General features: G+C 42.6%; 1 protein-coding gene across 1 annotated transcript in view; it reads left to right on the forward strand.

Annotated features, from left to right (window-relative positions):
• Positions 1 to 18488, forward strand: part of LOC131926108 (sperm motility kinase X-like) — a 354457-nt gene that overhangs the window by 1000 nt on the left and 334969 nt on the right. The gene's annotated exons all lie outside the window — the stretch shown is intronic.

Genomic DNA, 18488 nt, shown 5'->3' on the forward strand with positions numbered 1-18488 from the left:
GTCATCAGGTCTGGTTCCTGTAGGCTCCTGCAGGCTTTCTAGAACGTGTTACAAAGTCTCTTTCCTTCTCCCTTATTGAATAGTTGGAGAAATATTAGTGTTAATTCTTTTTATAAGTTGGGTAGAATTCATACACGAATACATTCATACTGGTCTTTTACTTTTTGATATTTTGTCATTGAAAATCTTTTTAATTTTTATTTTTCTTTATTAAGAAAAATTTTTCCATTAATTTTTCACACCAATCAAAGATCCCCCTCTTCCCTCCTCCTGCCCACCAGCTTCCCTCTCCCAACCCTTGCTCCACTCCTCCCCATGAGAAGGCAAGGCCTCTAGGGGAGGCACATCCAGTAGAGGCAAGTCCATACCCCTTCCTCTGCTTCAAGGCTGCATGAGTTGTCCCATCATATAGGTAGTGGGCTCCAAAAAGCCCACTCATGTCCCAGGGATAGATTCCAATCCTACCGCTAGAGGGCCCCCCAAGCAGATCAGACTACACAACTGTCTCGCCATGCAGAGGTAGGTAAATGAATGGAACTAGAAAATACCATCCTGAGTGAGGTAACCCAGACTCAGAAGGACAAACATGGCATGTACTCACTCATAAGTGGATACTAGATGTAAAGCAAAGGATAACCAGATTACAACCCACAACTCCAGAGAAGGTAGCTAACAAGGAAGACCCAAAGAGGGATGCATGGATTGCCCTGGGAAGAGGAAATAGATGAAATTTCCATGAGTAAAGTGGGCATGAGCAGGGAGGGTAATGGAGGGTAGGAGATAGGGGATGAGAACATAGGGAACAGGATGGTTGAGCCAGAACAGGGATAGAGTGAGAAAGCAATGAAAATCTTTTAGACAATACATTTTGATCATCTTCCTCCTGGTTGAATTCCTCCCAGACACTTCTTACCTCCCTTCCCATCTAGCATTATTGGCTATCTCTTTCTATTAAAATATAAATAAAACACAGAGCAAAAGAAAAATCAAAATAACCAATCAAGACCTATAAAATGCCCAAAGTAAGGGAAATGATCCCAGTAGTGTACCAGAATTCTATTGAGTTCATTTAGTGTTTGCCAATAATTCCAAGGCATCAGTTCTACCCAGAAGAGTGGTTAAGATACCCAGTGAGAATCCACTGGACAAAACTGATTTTTCCTTTGCCATTAGGAAACAATTGCAGATGTCTACTTTGTTAGGGATGGAACCCTGTGTCGACCCCCTCTCTTTGGTACTAGAACCCCCATCTGGCTTGAACCTTTGTATACTTGTATATATAGCTACCGTTCTGTGAGTTCATGTGTTCATCAGTCCTGTTATATCTGAAATACACTGTTTCCTTGGAATTGTCTATTACCTCTGGCTCTTAGTATGTTTCTATCTCCTCTTCTGAATAGCTCCCTGAACCTTGAGGGAAGATTTTCATGAAGCCATCCATCCCATTTAGGACTGAATATTACAAAGGCTCACACTCTCTCTACATTGTTGTGAGTCTCTGTGTTAGTTCAATCTCCTGCAAGAAAGGGTGTCACTAGTGTGGGCTCTTTGAGACATATGTATATATATACATACACACACACACATAATCAGTATATCATCGAGTCATTTTATCATTGTTTCTTAAGTAGAATAATAGTATCAGGTTTGCCCATAGGGCCATAAACTCAGTTTCTTGGCCACTTTAGCAGTGTCAGGAATGACTTCTTTCTCCTGGATTGAGTCTCAAATCCAATCAGAAAGTGGTTGGTTACTGCAATTGTATTTGTGCCACTGTTGTATCAGTCCATTTTGCAAATGGGTCACTGTTGTCCTAGTGTTTGTAACTGAATGATAGTGATGATTATCTTTCTCCTTCAGTAGAATGCAAAGTACATTCTTGTATCATGAATGTCAGTCAGTAGAGGTGAAGTTTCTAGTTATGCACCAGTTCAACTTCTCCATGTTGGCTGACATAAATGGGTGTTGTCTTCAGCAATAGGGTATAACAATAAGGTTGCATATAAGCAATAGTCTTGGCAGTAGATGTTAGCTTTGGGGATTTCCATAGGGCCCTTTTCCAGCTATGCAGCAAGATGGAACCCAATCATACCACTGGATCAAAGCTATTTTCTTGAGATTTTTTTCAATGAATATTGAACTATGTTTCTCATTATTGATCTAGTTAGGGTTTTATGTGCTCTTTTCAGTTTTGCTAGTTTATCAATGTTTAGAAATTTGCTCATTTGCTACAGTTTTATAATTCATACTATTATGGGATTTCAAAATACTTTCAAATGAAGGAACAGAAGAACCAGAGGGGTCAGGGACACTATGGGAATACAGCCACAAAATCAACTGACGACTCATGGGGGCTCACAGAGATCAGAGAGCATTTATAAGGGGTTTTACCTAGGTCCTAGGTATATTTGTTATGGCTGAGTACCTTGATGTTACTGTATGATTCTTAACAGTGGGAGTGGGGGTGGCCACTGACTCTTTTGCCTAGTTCTGGGACCCTTTTCCTCCTACTGGGTTGCCTTGCCCAGGCTTGATATGATAGTATATGCCTGGTTTATAGTAGTATATTATGCCCTATGGTTGATGTGCCTGGGAGGCTTGCCCTTTTCTGAGGGGAAATGGTGGGAGGATAGATCTGGGGAAAGAAGAGAAAGAGTCTGGGGGAGGGGAGTGGGAAAACTATAGTCAAGGTGTAATATGAGAAAGAATAAAAAAATCATTTTACTTAAAAAAATAGCTAACAGTACTAGGAAACTTGAACAACTTGAATGTGCCAAGTGTTGACATTACTGACTCCTAAATAGCCTCTTTGTTATAACTCTACATAGAGAACAGAGAAACCTTGGGACATTGGCTTCATACTAATCATGTTATCAGAAAACATCATACTTGTTACATCTGCCCTCAAGGAAACATTGCCAGATCTGAAAAAAAAGTAGAAGAAAATAATGTAAATTGAATAATCATATATGAAATTATCACAAATATTAAAAGATTAAATTAAAAACTTTAAAAATTATAATTATAAATGTAGTTAAGATTTATAATATATGATTAATATGATGGATTTCTGTGATATGCTTCATGATTTGAGTTTACATGAAAGCAAATGACTATTTAACTAATACAGAATGATATTCCACATTATTTAAAGAATGCTTTTTAGTATGGTGTTGATAAATATGCTATCATCAGATTCATCAAATTATCTCAGAGTAAAACAGTTTGAACAGGAAAAATAGTTATTTTGATAACGCAGACTGTTTGAGGATTACTTTAGAATCTGGTATTGGATTTTTTTTAAAGTTGCATTCATTTCCCTCAGCATAGGACAGCATCTGCTAAACTGTACAGCATGATTTTTTTTCTAGTCCCTCTGATATAGTTATTTCTTCAGGAATGTTGATTGTCTGTCGATATTTGTAGTCTACACTTTCATTAAGAAAATGTCTCAAGTGTTCAAGTTAGGTGATTTCCATTGTTTCAGTTATTGAGAACTCAGTGGTGAACAAGGAAGCAAAATGTATTCCTAAGACTGCATATGAAATGGTTTGGTTTGCATAGACTTATTAACACATTTTATCTTCAAAAATGTTGACAGGATATCAAAATAAAACACCTTATTAATTGCCGAAAAAAAAAACAACCCACTCCTGTGTGATTCTTGTGATTCCAGCCATTTTTGCTATAACAGCACCAGAGTTTGGCTGTAGATTTACATGATGTCTTTGATCACTTTTGGTAAGGTCTCTGTTTTGTTCTTCCTTTTCAATAATCTAGTTGTTATGCCTTTGATATGCTCATTATTGCCCATTTTCTTAGGTTCTATTCTCATCTTCAGAATGTTTGTCAGGTACTTTTTTGGGGTTTAGTTTATTATTTTTCTGTATCCACAAGGTCAATGTAAGGTTGCTTCACATCCCTGACACTTCTCCATGTAGAAATTGAAAGCCATAAACTCTTCCCCTGGGCCTACTTCTCATTGTTTTAATCTGGTTTTGTCCAGTTGGTGTTGCCATGGAAATTATCAAGAGACATAATAGCAAGACCAGAGAGGAGGTGTCAATGCAGCTGGACCTGAAGGCCAGCACCTCTCAAGAGGAGAACCTTACAGATCATTACATCATACTCAGGACCCTTGGCAAAGGGACCTTTGCTGAGGTGAAACTGGCCTGCCACCTCCACACAGAGGTGCAGGTTGCCATCAAGATCCTGGAAAATGGTGAGAATAATGACCACAACAACAGAACTGAAATCGACATCGTGAAGACGCTGGACCACCCAAACATCATCAAGGTGTTCCACATCATCAACACCGAAGAGCACACCTATCTGGTGATGGAGCATGCTTCTTGGGAGATCTGGTGAGCCATATTGAGAAAGTGGGCTGTCTGCAGGAGGGGCAGGCCCAGCACATCTTCACTTAGATTGTGTGTGCAGATATTCCCATCAGGCAATATCCAAGAACAACTTTGAAGGTGTCCCTCCCAAAGGTGTAACTGCACCTTCTGCCAGCAATCCATCTCAAGGCTGGAAAAGGGTTAAGAAGAGGATTGGGAACTGGGTGAGACTCCTGTGCTGCTGCCTGCCAGCCTCACCAAGACACCACGTTTCTGAGAAGGAAGTGGCACCACTGGAAGTGGAGAGCAGTGCAGGTACACACATGCAGTGACATGGGGTGCCCAGGATGCACTTCTGTGTTTCTTAATCCAAATATTTTCTAATGTGCATTGCAACCAACACAGGATAATTATAGGTATGCAGATTAGCAAATCTGGTTTCCAAAGGAACAGTCCCACAGCACCACCACCATTAACAGGAAATAGTTTAGCTGAAGGTGGACAGTAGAGCATGAGAAGCAGAGGTTGCAGAGGCAGCCAGAATGAGTCGGCTAAAAAAAGAAATAATTAGAGGGGAATGAAGGTTTAGGGGGAAGAAATCTCCAAAACTATGGTAGAGTAAGAGGGGAGGAGCCACTTGAAGATGGATGGCCAGGAAGGATATAAGAGTCAAGATTATATACTATTTTTTTCAAAGTTCTTAAGACTGAGCCTTCCATATGTCATCTTTTGGAGTGATAATCCTCTATGCAGGTTGAGACTGGCTAAATGCTCCACTTTGGAAGGTGCGTATTGCTTGCCTGTCCTGGGGCACAGTGGACACATGACTTAGCAGTCTTGGAACCACTTTTTATTCAGATCCAATATCAGCGGTCAGCCCTAGACAGAGTCTTGTTGAACCCAGAGTTGGGACATTTAGCCAAGCTGTCTGCTTGGATATCCTACTGTGAAAATTGTCTTTGGTGGTGGTTTAGACAAGCTTCAGACAGGTCACTACTCTCTTTAATGAAGAGTGGACACTCAGAAGGGACTGATTGCCAGGTCTCGTTGTAGGCCTCACATGGCTGAAGGCATCACTGAGACCACTAAGTTTAATCCAGTTGTATGAGAGAGGTTTCTGTGATTTGGTTTAGCCTTGACACTTGTATACAGACAAATAAGCATGATGCTGCCATAGCCAGTCTTTTCAATTCCAAGGAAAGTGGACATTGAGTTCATGATGCATAGAAACATGTCAGAAATCAGAGAAATGGATTCAGAGGGATCTTGGGATAACTTGGGGCAAGTGTCACATCTCTCCCGTCTGACCCTCTGTTCCCAAACCATACAGAGGAACAGTTTATGGAGAAGAAAGTGAGTATCTTCTTACACCTGTATAGGAGGACTGGCATTCTCCCATTGGCCAGCTACTTAGTCTGTAATGGACTGAAGAACGTGAGCAGGATGATATACAGAGCCTTGCAAGGAAAACCAACCCAGAAACACTGAGCTTCTTGCTTATGTGGCCATAGCTGCTCTACATCGCTGGGATGTTTCAGTCCTTATGCACTTTTCTGAAGCTAAGGCCTGGGAAGAGAGACTTGGATGCTGTAGGCAGGTCAGTGAATCCCAGGACAGACAGTTCAGAAGAATCACTAGCTCCAGACGCAGGTGATAGTCTCTTAAGGTGAATCTCAGTATAAAGAGATGTGAGGTTTACATCTCTTTATCCTGACATTTGCCTTGGGTCCTGTTGGGACTTTGGGTGTCCCTGATACTAGAGTCTTGTTGCTGCCTTTAGCTTTCTACAGCTGAAGGCCAGGCACCCACACCCAGCACCTCCCCGCTTCACTGTCTGTCTGCTGGATGGAGCAAGATCAGGTGCAAGCAGTACCAGTTACTTGTAGCAGGACATTCACACCCATCATCCCAAATCTGTCAACAAGTATCCCCCTCACAGAGGACAAAGGTGAGTCCTTTAGATGCTCTTCTGGAGATAGCATGTTTCATGGGACACTGTTTAAATTCCACCAAGTGACCCAGTGACCAAGCCATGATGACCAATTTGGTACAGCTGAATCACTTGGAGTCTCACAGGTCAGCTCCAGAACTCTATTTGCCATCCTTTCTCTTCTAATATCTGCAGGTTCTTCGGACATGTTCTATCATGGAAGCTTATTTTCACCAAGTATGTATCACCAAGTATGGTGTAGAGAAGTGTAAGTGAGATGGGGTGTAGGAAGCAGAATGCCTGTGTTTAGACATGATGCTGGAGAACTGCTTTTCCTTCTTTGTTCCCAAACCTTACTTCCTGCAAAGTAGCAGGGCAGCCATGAGAAATCATTCTCTGTAGCCAGAGGTCCCTGAGGGAACCCTAATGATGTTGGCCTAAGGAAGACAATGGGCATTATTATACCTGCCTCAATAGTCCCTAAATTCCACTAAAAGTAAACCTGCCATTATCTGCCAAGTTAACAGGTCTTGTGCTTGGGGAATGGTGAACTCTCAGCCATCTTCTTTGGTCTATAATATTTCTTCTCTTGTAGGTGCCTGGCCACATTCTGAAACATGTACCCAGGGAATTCCTGACCTGAGGACATGCACACTCAGCACTAGTGCCAGTGATGGAGGAGAACATTCCAGCCTCCCATTTGACTAGAGAACTAGTAGATCATTTCCTGAGCTCCAGAGGAGCTCAGAGGCTCCACAAAGCTTCAGGAGGGCATGCTGTGGAGGGCAATGAAATGGTTTCTGTTCCAGCATCTAACCACAGATCACCACCCCCAATTCTAAGCAAGATCTGGAGACAACAGGAGGATACTCCAGAAAGTCTCCCAGTGTGGACGGGTTCTTGTTGAATCCCCACCCCAAATTGATGCTGTGTGTATTTTGACGGTTCAGAAAGGTCACCTATGCCTCTCTGTCCTCACAGATGACCTAGGAAACCTGCCTGTATAGATAAAAAGGAGTGTCCCGGGAGAGCCTTGGGAAGCAAATATGCAAATGTCTTTGCATGGCCTCTAGACTGGATTGCCTGAAAAAGGAAGTGTCTGGGGACCCTATTTCCAAGGCCACTAATAACATGAAGGTGGTACACTTGAGGTCATCCACTTGTACTGTATTTCACTGGTGTTGGATAGAGACAATGTACAAACAATCAAATACTGAAATGCTGAAGTAGAGTTCCACCAGAATTTATCCTGACATTCAGAACACTTTGGCATAGCTGAGAACAATCCAAAGGAATAAAACTCTCAGACACCCCTGTTCCTCAGCAGCAGTCACTATTGTTAGGGTGACAGATCTTTTCGTCAAACACAAAATGTAACACCCAGTGGGGTCTAATCCTAGAAGAGACAGCAGAAGGCGGAAGAGATTCCTCCAGACCCTGCACCTCTGCTCCCAGCACTTCCCACAAAGCCTCAGAAATCCAGGAAGTGCAACAGGGAAGGAACAGAAACTGGACACGTGGATTCCAACACAACCCCAGCAACAGACCCACCTACACTGTCAGTGACACCTGGGGAAACCAAGGCAGTGAAAATGGCCTATCTTTAAAGGGTTGCAGGACAACTATGTAAAAGCAAACCATAGTGAACCCATTAGAAAACTGAACACAGTCTCAAATATTATACCAACCCCAGATCCAAACACTACAATGTTCATGTAACAGTTACAGAAGAGACCTACATAAGTTTCTGCCTCATGAGGAGGATCAAAAACAACACAGAGATGACCTGTTCAGACGTGAACTCTGAAGCCACCAACCAAGAAATAAACTGGAGAATGGCTTGAGGTGACAACTCTTTAGGACATCTAGCGAAAGCCTGGCCTCTGACACACCCCAGAAGAGAACAAATCCCTGTTCTATGCCAAGAGGCCGGTTTACTGCTTAGCAGTATAAGTGAATGTCCAGGAAGACAGGCAGATGTGCTCTGCTCACCACTCTTTTACACCCATGCAACCCACAAGATTACTGCATGAAGATGTGGAATAGAAGCAGAATAAGCACTATCCAAAGTTGGGTGGTCACTTCAGCACTGATGGCCAGCTTTGCTCTTGACTCCCAAATACCTCAGCTCAGTAGAAGAACGAGCTTCAAGATAGGAAATATATAGGACTTGCAGGAATTGGTGAGTCCCATGCTGCTTTTCCTGGAGCCCAGAAAGCCTAGAGCTGCACGCTCCCCATCCCTGCTCCACACGCATGGCTAGATGTAACCCATTCAGAACACACCAGCCTTCTGCTGCCTCACAATGATGGCAAGACACCAGGCTCTACTGTCCTGGACACATCATACCCCAAAAGTACTAGGTGCCAGGACCTGATGGACACCTACAGCCCATAAACCACATATACATTTAGAGATTAGGACTTACCTAATATGTGTATCACTTCGATACACAGTCCTCTAGGTGCAAGGATCTTATTGCAATTCTTGTGCAGATGCAGGCATGCATACAATACTAGACATCAACCATTACCTAGCATCCCACCATTCTGCTGCCCACATATACTACTAGTCAGTGGCAGGGGAGTTAGCATGGCTGAAGATTAGCTGTGCTCTGAGGCAGTAACACAGGTGTAGGAAAGGAACTTGATGAGGATGGCCTGCTGTTAGGCACAATGTAAGGCTCAGTACTGTAGAGTTCCGAAGTATGATATACAGTAGTACATAAGGGCTCAGGTAGGAATTGAGGAAGTTCTGATACCAAGGAGTATGTTTCAGGCTATCATGGTGGGGGAAGTGTCCAGGGGGCTGGATAACAAGTAGAGCCTTGTTATGACCTTGGCAGCAGGATTGGGGTGTATCTGGTAAGGCCTGAAGAGGGGACAGCCCCTGATACTGATATGACTTTATGTGGGAGCATCAGGGAGATGCTTTGCAGTGTCTTATGAACACAGCATTGTATGTTGGGTAGCCGTTGATGTCCAGTAGGACCTGACCCGTAGCACTCTATGTAGAATGTCAGGACAGTGTCCAGCAGTGCCTGAACAACAGCAGTATAGGTGGAGCAGAGGTGATGATACTGATGCTGTAAGAAATAGTGTGTCTGTATCTCGGTGCGTCTGGTTATCAGTGTGTGTTGGTGGTGATGGTTTAGAGAATACACACTGCCTTCACCTGCAGTGAATATGAAGCTAAGTTCTGGTGTCTGTTTCATTGCACTGTGTTTTGCATGACAACAGTGAATGTAGGGTTCACAAGCTCTCCTCTTCAAGGGGAAAGAGGAGCTAATAGGACTAGCAGCGATTGTATTTAACCAAGGATTCTTATCTTGTAGTTGAGTGTCCCCAAACTCAATTGGTATTTCAGAATATTGATTGTTGCAGTTAGCTTATTATTTGGTGCCTGGATGCTGAACAAGGCATCACCTTCAGGCTGGAGTATCTATAGAACGTGGTGTAGCTTCTGCATCTGTTGCCTTTCTTCCACATCCTCTTCCTGAAATTGACTCTTCAGCTTCTGTACTGATGGAAAACACTGTCTCACTAGCTCTCTTCTTAAAGGGGAGCGGGAGACTGAGAGGACCTGCACAGAACATGTTTAACCAGGGAGTCTCATTGTGCTGATGGCTGTCCCAGATGCTCAGGTGGTTATTTCAGAATATTGATTGCGGCTGTTAGTTTATTTGGTGCTTGGATGATGAACAGGGCATCACACTCATGCAGGTGCATCTGTGGAGCATGGTGAATCTTCTTTGACATTCTGTCTCATTCTTCCAAACCCTCTTTCTGAGAGTGACTCTTCCCGGGATCTATACTGATTGAGAACGCTGGTTGACTAGCTCTCTTCTTTAGGGGACAGGGAATCTAAGAGGTCCTGAATGGGTCATAATTAAACAGGCTGTATCATCTTGATGATGGCTAATCCCCAGTGCTCAGTTGCTATTTCAGAATATTGATTTTGGCTGTTAGTTTACTATTTGGCGCTTAGGTGCTGTACAAGGCATCACATCCATGCAGAAATATCTGTTGATGATGGTGTATCTTCTGCATCCCTTACCTCTTTCTTACACACCCTTGTCCTGAAACTGACTCTTTCCACTTTCTATTTTGGGATTAGAAATGCTGGTTCACTAGCTCTCTTCTACAAGGGGAGAGGGAGGCTAAGAAGGCCGACAGGGATCATATTTAACCAGGGCTTATCTTGCTGATGTCTATCCCCAGGCTCAATTGCTATTTCACAATATTGATTGTTGCTGTATGTTTTTTAGTTGCCCGTGTGTTAGGAATGACCCAATCTCTTCACAGGTAGAGCCGATGATGTACTTAGTCTCTAAGACCCTGGGAAGGATTTTCTTAGCGACAGGCAATACATGTTCTTGAATATGGCCCCACATAGCTTCTTCCACAACCTGATATATTGTTAACTTGTGCCAAAAGGGAATCCTGAGTAATTGTGCAATGATAATGTGACAGGGTTTTTACGAATGGGTAGGGAAAGAGGCAGATTTTTGTGGTGATTATCCTGTGCATATCATCAAGTGTGTTTTCTGCATTTGAAAGTGCCCAATAACCAGGTCCTATAGGAAAATGCCCAGGCTCAATGTATCACCTGCCAGTCCATTATAGGATTTCCTCGTCAAAAACTCTGGCACCCAATAGAGCAAGGATCCACAGACCTCCTACAACATCTTACCCTCTGCAAGCTGTGTTGCCTTACCAAAATCACACAGCTTGGCCATGCCAACTCCATCCAGAATATTCTCTAATTTAATATGACAATGTTCAATGTGTCTTGGGTTGAGAAAGTGCACTGCTAACATTACCTGTTGGAATATTGATCTAGTGGTCTTGTCCACTAGATAGTCTATCTCCCTGAGGAACATCTCTGGATCTTTTCCTGCAACATATACTCCATGACCACATAAGTTGTCAGTGTGTCAATGACATGAAAAGATGAACTGTGTTACTGTGTTCTAAAGATTGAAGGATGTTTACTTCAGAGCTGATGTGAGCCAGACCATTGTGGTTTTTCTGAAGGATTTTTAAAGGCAGGAGTATCTGTAGAACATGGTGTAGTTTCTGCATTGTGTGCCTCTTTATCCTACATTCTCTTTTTGAAATTGACTCTTTACAGCTTCTGTACTGATGGGAAACACTGTCTCACTAGCTCTCTTCAAGGGGAATGGGAGGCTGAGAGGACCTGCAGAGAGCATATTTATTTTATTTTATTTATTTATTTATTTTTTTTTGGTTTTTCGAGACAGGGTTTCTCTGTGTGGCTTTGCGCCTCTCCTGGAACTCACTTGGTAGCCCAGGCTGGCCTCGAACTCACAGAGATCCGCCTGGCTCTGCCTTCCGAGTGCTGGGATTAAAGGCGTGCGCCACCACCGCCCGGCAAGAGAGCATATTTAAACAGGGAGTCTCATTGTGCTGATGGCTGTCCCAGATGCTCAGTTGGTATTTCAGAATATTGAATGTGACTGTTATTTCCTTATTTGGCACCTGGGTGTTGAACGTGGCATCACATCCATGCGGGCGTATCTGTGGATCATGGTGAGACTTCTTCAACATCTGTTTCTTCCACACATTCTTCCTGAAAGGGATTCTTCCCAGCTTCTATACTGACTTCAAAAGCTGGTTCACTAGCTCTCTTGTTTAGGGGACAGGGAGGCTAAGAGGACCTGCATGGATTATAATCAACCAGGGTGCATCATCTTGCTGATGGCTGTTCCCAGTTCTCAGTTGGTATTTCAGAATATTGATTGTGGCTATTTTATTATTTGGTGCCTGGGTGCTGAACAGGGCATCACATCCATGCAGGACTATCTGTGGAGCATGGTGTAGCTTCTGCTTCTCTTTCCTCATTCTTACACACCCTCTTCCTGAAACTGACTCTTCCAGCTTCTTTACTGATGGAAAAAGCTGGTTCACTTGCTCTTTTCTTTTAGAGGAGAGGGAGGCTAAGAAGATCTGTTTGGGTCACCTTTCACCAGGGCATCTAATCTTGCTGATGGCTCTCCCCAATGCACAATAGATATTACAGAATATTGATTGTTGCTGTTTATTTGGTGCCTGGGTACTGAATAGGACATCACCTCTAGACAGGAGTATCTGTTGAGGATGGTGTAGCTTCTGGATCCCTTGCCTCTTTCTTACACACCCTCTCCTGAAACTGACTCTTCCCAGCTTCTATACTGGGATCAGAAATGCTGGATCACTAGCTCTCTTGAAGGGGAGAGGGATGATAAGAAGAACTTCAGGGATCATATTTAACCAGGGCTTATCTTGCTGATGTCTATTCCCATGCTCAATTCACACTGTTGATTGTTGCTGTTATGTTTTTAGTTGACTGTGTGCTAGGAATGACACAATCTCTTTATAGGTAGAGCCAATGATGCACATAATCTCTACGACCATGTGAAGGATTTTCTTAGTGACAGGCAATACTTGCTTCTTGAATGTGGCCCAGCATATCTTCTTCTACAACCTGATATATTGATAGTTTGAGCTAAAAGGATATCCTGAGTAATTGTGCAATGATAATGTGACAGTATTTACAAATGGTAGGGAAAGGGGCACATTATCATCGTGATTATCCTATGCTTATCATCAAGTGTGTTTTCTGTATTTGGAAAGTGTCCAGTAACCAGGTCATATAGGACAATGCCCAGGCTCAACATATGACCTGCCAGTTCATTATAGGGTTTTCTTGCCACAGTCTGGTGCCTAATAGAGGAAGGATCCACAGACCTTCTCCAACACCTACCCCTCTGCAAGCTGAGTTGTCAGCTCCATCCAGAAGGATATTCTCTAACTTAATATGATGATGTGCAATGTGTCTTTGGTGGAGAAATTGCACTGCTAACATGACCTGTTGGAATATTGCTCTAGTGGTCTCCTCCACTAGGTAGTCTATCTCCATGAGGAACATCTCCATATTTTTACCTGCAACATACTCCATGACCACATAAGTCATTGTCAGTGTGTCAATGACGTGAAAAAAAAATCAGCTGTGTTACTGTGTTCAAAGACTGAAGGATGTTTACTTCAGAGCTGATGTGAGCCAGAACATTGTTTCTGAAGGATCTTGACAGGCAGGAGTATCTGCAGAACATGGTGTTGCTTCTGCATTGTGTGCCTCTTTCTTCCACATTCTCCTCCTGAAATTGACTCTTTACAGCTTCTTTACTGATTGGAGCACTGTTTCAATAGCTCTGTTCTTCAGTGGGGGAGCAGGAGGCTGAGAGGACCTGCAGAGAGCATATTTAACCAGGGAGTCTCATTGTGCTGATGGCTGTCCCAAATGCTCAGGTGGTAAATCCTGAATATTGATTGTGGCTCTTAGTTTATTATTTGGTGCCTGGGAGCTGAACAGGGCATCACATTCATGCAGAAGTTATCTGTGGATCATGATGAGGCTTCTGCATCCCTTGCTTCTTTCTTACACAATCTCTTCCAGAAACTGACTCTTCCCTGCTTCTGTACTGACTGGAAAAGCTGGTTCACTAGCTCTCTTCTTTAAGAGGAGGGGAGGCTAAGAATTCCTTCATGGATTATAATTAACCAGGGCATATCATCTTGCTGATGGCTGTCCCCAGTACTTACTGGCATTTCAGAATATTGATTGTGGTTGTTAGTATATTATCTGACTCCTGGGTACTGAACAGGGCATCACATTCAGGAAGGAGTATCTGTGCATCATGTGCTTCTCCATTCCTTGCCTCATTCTAAACACCCTCATCCTGAAACTGATACTTCCCAGCTTGTATAATGATGGAAAAACCTGGTTCCCTAGGTCTCTTTTTAGGAGGAGAGGGAGGCTAAGACATGCTTGGATCACATTTTACCAGAGCATCTCATCTTGCTGATGGCTCTCCCTAAGGCACAATAGATATTTCAGAATATTGATTGTTGCTGTTTATTATTTGGTGCCTGGGTGCTGAACAGGACATCACTCTAGACAGGAGTATCTGTTGAGGATGGTTGTAGCTTTTGTATCCCTTGCCTCTTTCTACATACCCTCTTCCTGAAACTGACTTTTCCCAGCTTCTATACTGGGATCAGAAATCCCAGATCACTAGCTCTCTTGAAGGGGAGAGGGAGGGTAAGAAGACCTGCAGGGATCATATTTAGCCAGGGCTTATCTTGCTGATGTCTATTCCCATGCTCAATTCACACTATTGATTGTTGCTGTTATGTTTTTAGTTGACTGTGTGTTAGGAATGACACAATCTCTTTATAGGTAGAGCCAATGATGCACATAATCTCTACGACCATGTGAAGGATTTTCTTAGCGACAGGCAATACTTGCTTCTTGAATGTGGCCCAGCATATCTTCTTCTACAACCTGATATATTGATAGCTTGAGCCAAAAGGGAATCCTGAGTAATTGTGCAATGATAATGTGACAGTATTTTGACAAATGGTAGGGAAAGGGGCAGATTTTGTGGTGATCCTGTGGATATCATCAAGTGTGTTTTCTATATTTGGAAAATGTCCAGTAACCAGGTCATATAGGACAATGCCAAGGCTCAACATATCACCTGACAGTTCATTATAGGGTTTTCTTGCCAAAATCTGGTACCCAATATGACAAGGATCCACAGACCTCCTCCAATATCTTACCCTCTGCAAGCTGAGTTGCCATACCAAAATCACACAGCTTGGCCTTGTCAGCTCCATCCAGAAGGATATTCTCTAATTTATTATGATGTGCAATGTGTCTTTGGTGGAGAAAGTGCATTGATAACATGACCTTTTGGAATACTGGTCTAGTGGTCTCGTCCACTAGATAGTCTATCTCCCCGAGGAACATCTCCGGTTCTTTTCCTGCAACATATTCCATGACCACATAAGTCACTGTCAGTGTGTCAATGACAACTATGTTACTGTGTTCCAAAGATTGAAGGATATTTACTTCAGAGCTGATGTGAGCCAGACCATTGTGGTGGTTTTCATGGATCTTGACAGGCAGGTGTATCTGTGGACCATGGTGTAGCTTCCACATCTCTTGCCTCTTTCTTCCACATTCTCCTCCTGAAATTGACTCTTTACAGCTTCTTTACTGATCAGAAACACTATCTCACTAGCTCCCTCCTTCAAGGGAGTGGGAGGCTGAGAAGACCTGCACGGAGCATATTTATCCAGTGAGTCTCATTGTGTTGATGGCTGTCCCAGATGCTCAGTTGGTATTTCAGAATATTGATTGTGGCTCTTAGTTTATTATTTGGCACCTGGGTGCTGAACAGGGCATCACATCCATGAAGGTGTATTTGTGGAACATGCTGAAACTTCGACATCCTGTGCCTCTTTTTTCTACACCCTCTTCCTGAAAGGGACTCTTCCTAGCTTCTATACTGATTGAAAAAGCTGGTTGACTAGCTCTCTTCTTTAGGTGACAGGGAGGCTAAGAGATCCTGCATGGATCATAATTAACCAGGGTATACCATCTTGTTGATGGCTCTCCCCAATACTCAATTGATATTTCTGAGTATTAATTGTGGCTGTTAGTTTATTTGGGGTCTGGGTGCTGAACAGGGCATCACATCCATGCATGAGTATCTGCGGAGCATGGTGTAGCTCCTCCCCTCCATTGCCTCTTTCTTACCCATCCTCTTTCTGAAAGTGTTCCTAGTTTCTGTACCGATTAGAAATGCTGAATCATTAGCTTTCCTCTTCAAGGGGAGAGGGAGGCTAAGTAGGTCTGCAGGGGTCATATTTAACCAGGGCTTATCTTGCTGATGTTTATCCCAAGGCTCAGTTGATATTTCACAATATTGATTGTTGCTGTTATGTTTTGTAGTGGCCTGTGTCTTAGGAATAACACAATCTCTTCTTAAGTAGAGCTGATGATGCACATAGTCTCTTTGACCCTGTGAAGGAATTTCTTAGTGGCAGTTAATACATGTTCTTGAGTGTGGCTCAGCCATGATTTTTCCACAACCTGATATATTGTTTGCCTGTACCAGACGGGCACCGTGAGTAATTGTGCAATGATAGTGTGACAGGGTTTTGAGAAATGGTAGGGAATGAGGTACACTGTAGTGGTGATCCTGTGCATGCCATCAATGGTGGTTTCTACATATGGCAAGTCCCCAGTGACCAGGAAATACAGGATGATGCCCAGGCTACACATATCACCTGCTAGTTCATCATAAGGTTTTCTTGCTAGTGTCTTTGAGGCCTAATAGAGCAAGGAGCCACAGACTTCTTCCAGCTTCTGCCACTGTGCAAGCTTGAGTGGCTTATACCCAAATTACAAAGCTTCATGTTTCCTGCTCCATCAGGAAGGATATTCTCTAATTTAAGATCACAATTTGCAATGTGTCTTTGGTGGAGAAAGTGCACCACTGACATGACCTGTTGGAATATTGGTCTAGTGGTCTCCTCCTTTAGATAGCCTACTTCCCTGAGGAAAACCTCCATATCTTTTCCTGCAACATACTCCATGACCACATAGTCATTGTCAGTGTGTCAATGATGTGAAAAAATGAACAATGTTACTGTATTCCAAAGATTGAAGGATTTTTACATCAGAACTGATGTTAGCCAGAGCATTGTTTCTCACGGATCTTGACAGCCACTTGAGCATGTGTGGAAAGGTAGCAGGCAAGCATCACCTTTCTGAATGCACCTCAAGCTTGATTTAAGATCCTGACATCCTTTTCAAGGCTGCCCTCTTACCATGGATAGAACAAGATGTTCAGCTCAATTTCATCCACTGTAATTTGTGGGAAATTTCAGGACACACAAAGCTAGAAAAAAAATAATTTAATTTTAGGATGGTAGATTATGGCTGTTAATTATGACCTGAAATCTGAGATATCCCAAACAGCCTAATGATGCCTTTAAGGTCCTAGAAATACAAGAAAAATCCAGAGGATAATTTACATAAAGAAACTGGATCAGAGTGTAGCATAGGTTCAGTTTCTGGGGAAAGAGACCATACTGAAGGCACAGTGACCACTGATCTGCTCTGCTGTACAGAAAATAGCTACAACTAGGGATTATCATATAAAAGAAACATTCCACAAATAGAAATTCATTTTCTTCTCCTGTGGATGTCCACGAGAAGAGCGCTGAGCCTTTGTAAAAGAAAGTATTTGTCCCAGATAGGAAGTGGAGGAAGTGAAATGGAGCAGAACAGTTTAACCAAAATGCTGTATAGGCATGTATGTGAATATTATAATGAAATTGCTATGGGTAATGTAATGGAAAAGGGCCAGTCAAAGAAACAAACCCTGACCAGAGACAGTTAGGCTTTGGTCCTGAAACTAGAACCAAAGAAACATACCTTGACCCTGAGATTATACCCAATTCTGACCCTAAATCCAGGGCCTAAAGGTTAAACTCCTTCAGCAATGTGGCAGGGTATAATATTAAAAATCAGTAGCCCTCCTATATACAAATGATAAATGGGCTGAGAAAGAAATAAGAGAAACATCACCCTTTACTATAGCCACAAACAATATACAATACCTTGGGGATAACTCTAAGCAAGTGAAGGAATTGTATGATAAGAACTTTAAGTCTCTGAAGAAAGAAATTGAAGATATCAGAAAATGGAAAGATCTCCCATGCTCATGGATAGGTAGGATTAACATAGTAAAAATGGCAAATCTTACCAAAAACAATATATAGATTCAATGAAATCCCCATCAAAATCCCAACACAATTCTTCATAGACCTGGAAAGAACAATACTCAACTTCACATGGAAAAACAAAAAACCTAGGATAGCTAAAAGAATTCTGTACAATGAAGCAACGTTTGGAGGCATCATGATCCCTGACCTCAAGCTCTACTATAGAGCTATAGTCATACAAACAGCTGGGTACTGGCATAAAGACTTACATGTGGACCAAGTGAATCAAATTGAAGACCCTGACATTAATCCGCACACCTGTGAACACCTGATTTTTGACAAAGAAGCCAAAACTGTACTATGGGGAAAAAAGCATCTTCAACAAATGGTGCTGGCATAACTGGATGTCAACATGTAGAAGATTGCAAGTAGATCCATATCTGTTGCCATGCACAAAAGTCCAAGTGGATCAAAGACCTCAACATAAATCCAGTTACACTGAACTTGACAGAAGAGAGAAGGAAGTATTCTTGAACATATTGGCACAGGAGACCACTTCCTAAATATAACAGGAGCACAGACACTGAGAGCAACAATTAATAAATGGGACTTCCTAAAACTGAGAAGCTTTTGTAG

This window comes from Peromyscus eremicus, chromosome 16_21, assembly GCF_949786415.1.
Source record: "Peromyscus eremicus chromosome 16_21, PerEre_H2_v1, whole genome shotgun sequence".
NCBI classification, from domain to species: Eukaryota; Metazoa; Chordata; class Mammalia; order Rodentia; family Cricetidae; genus Peromyscus; species Peromyscus eremicus.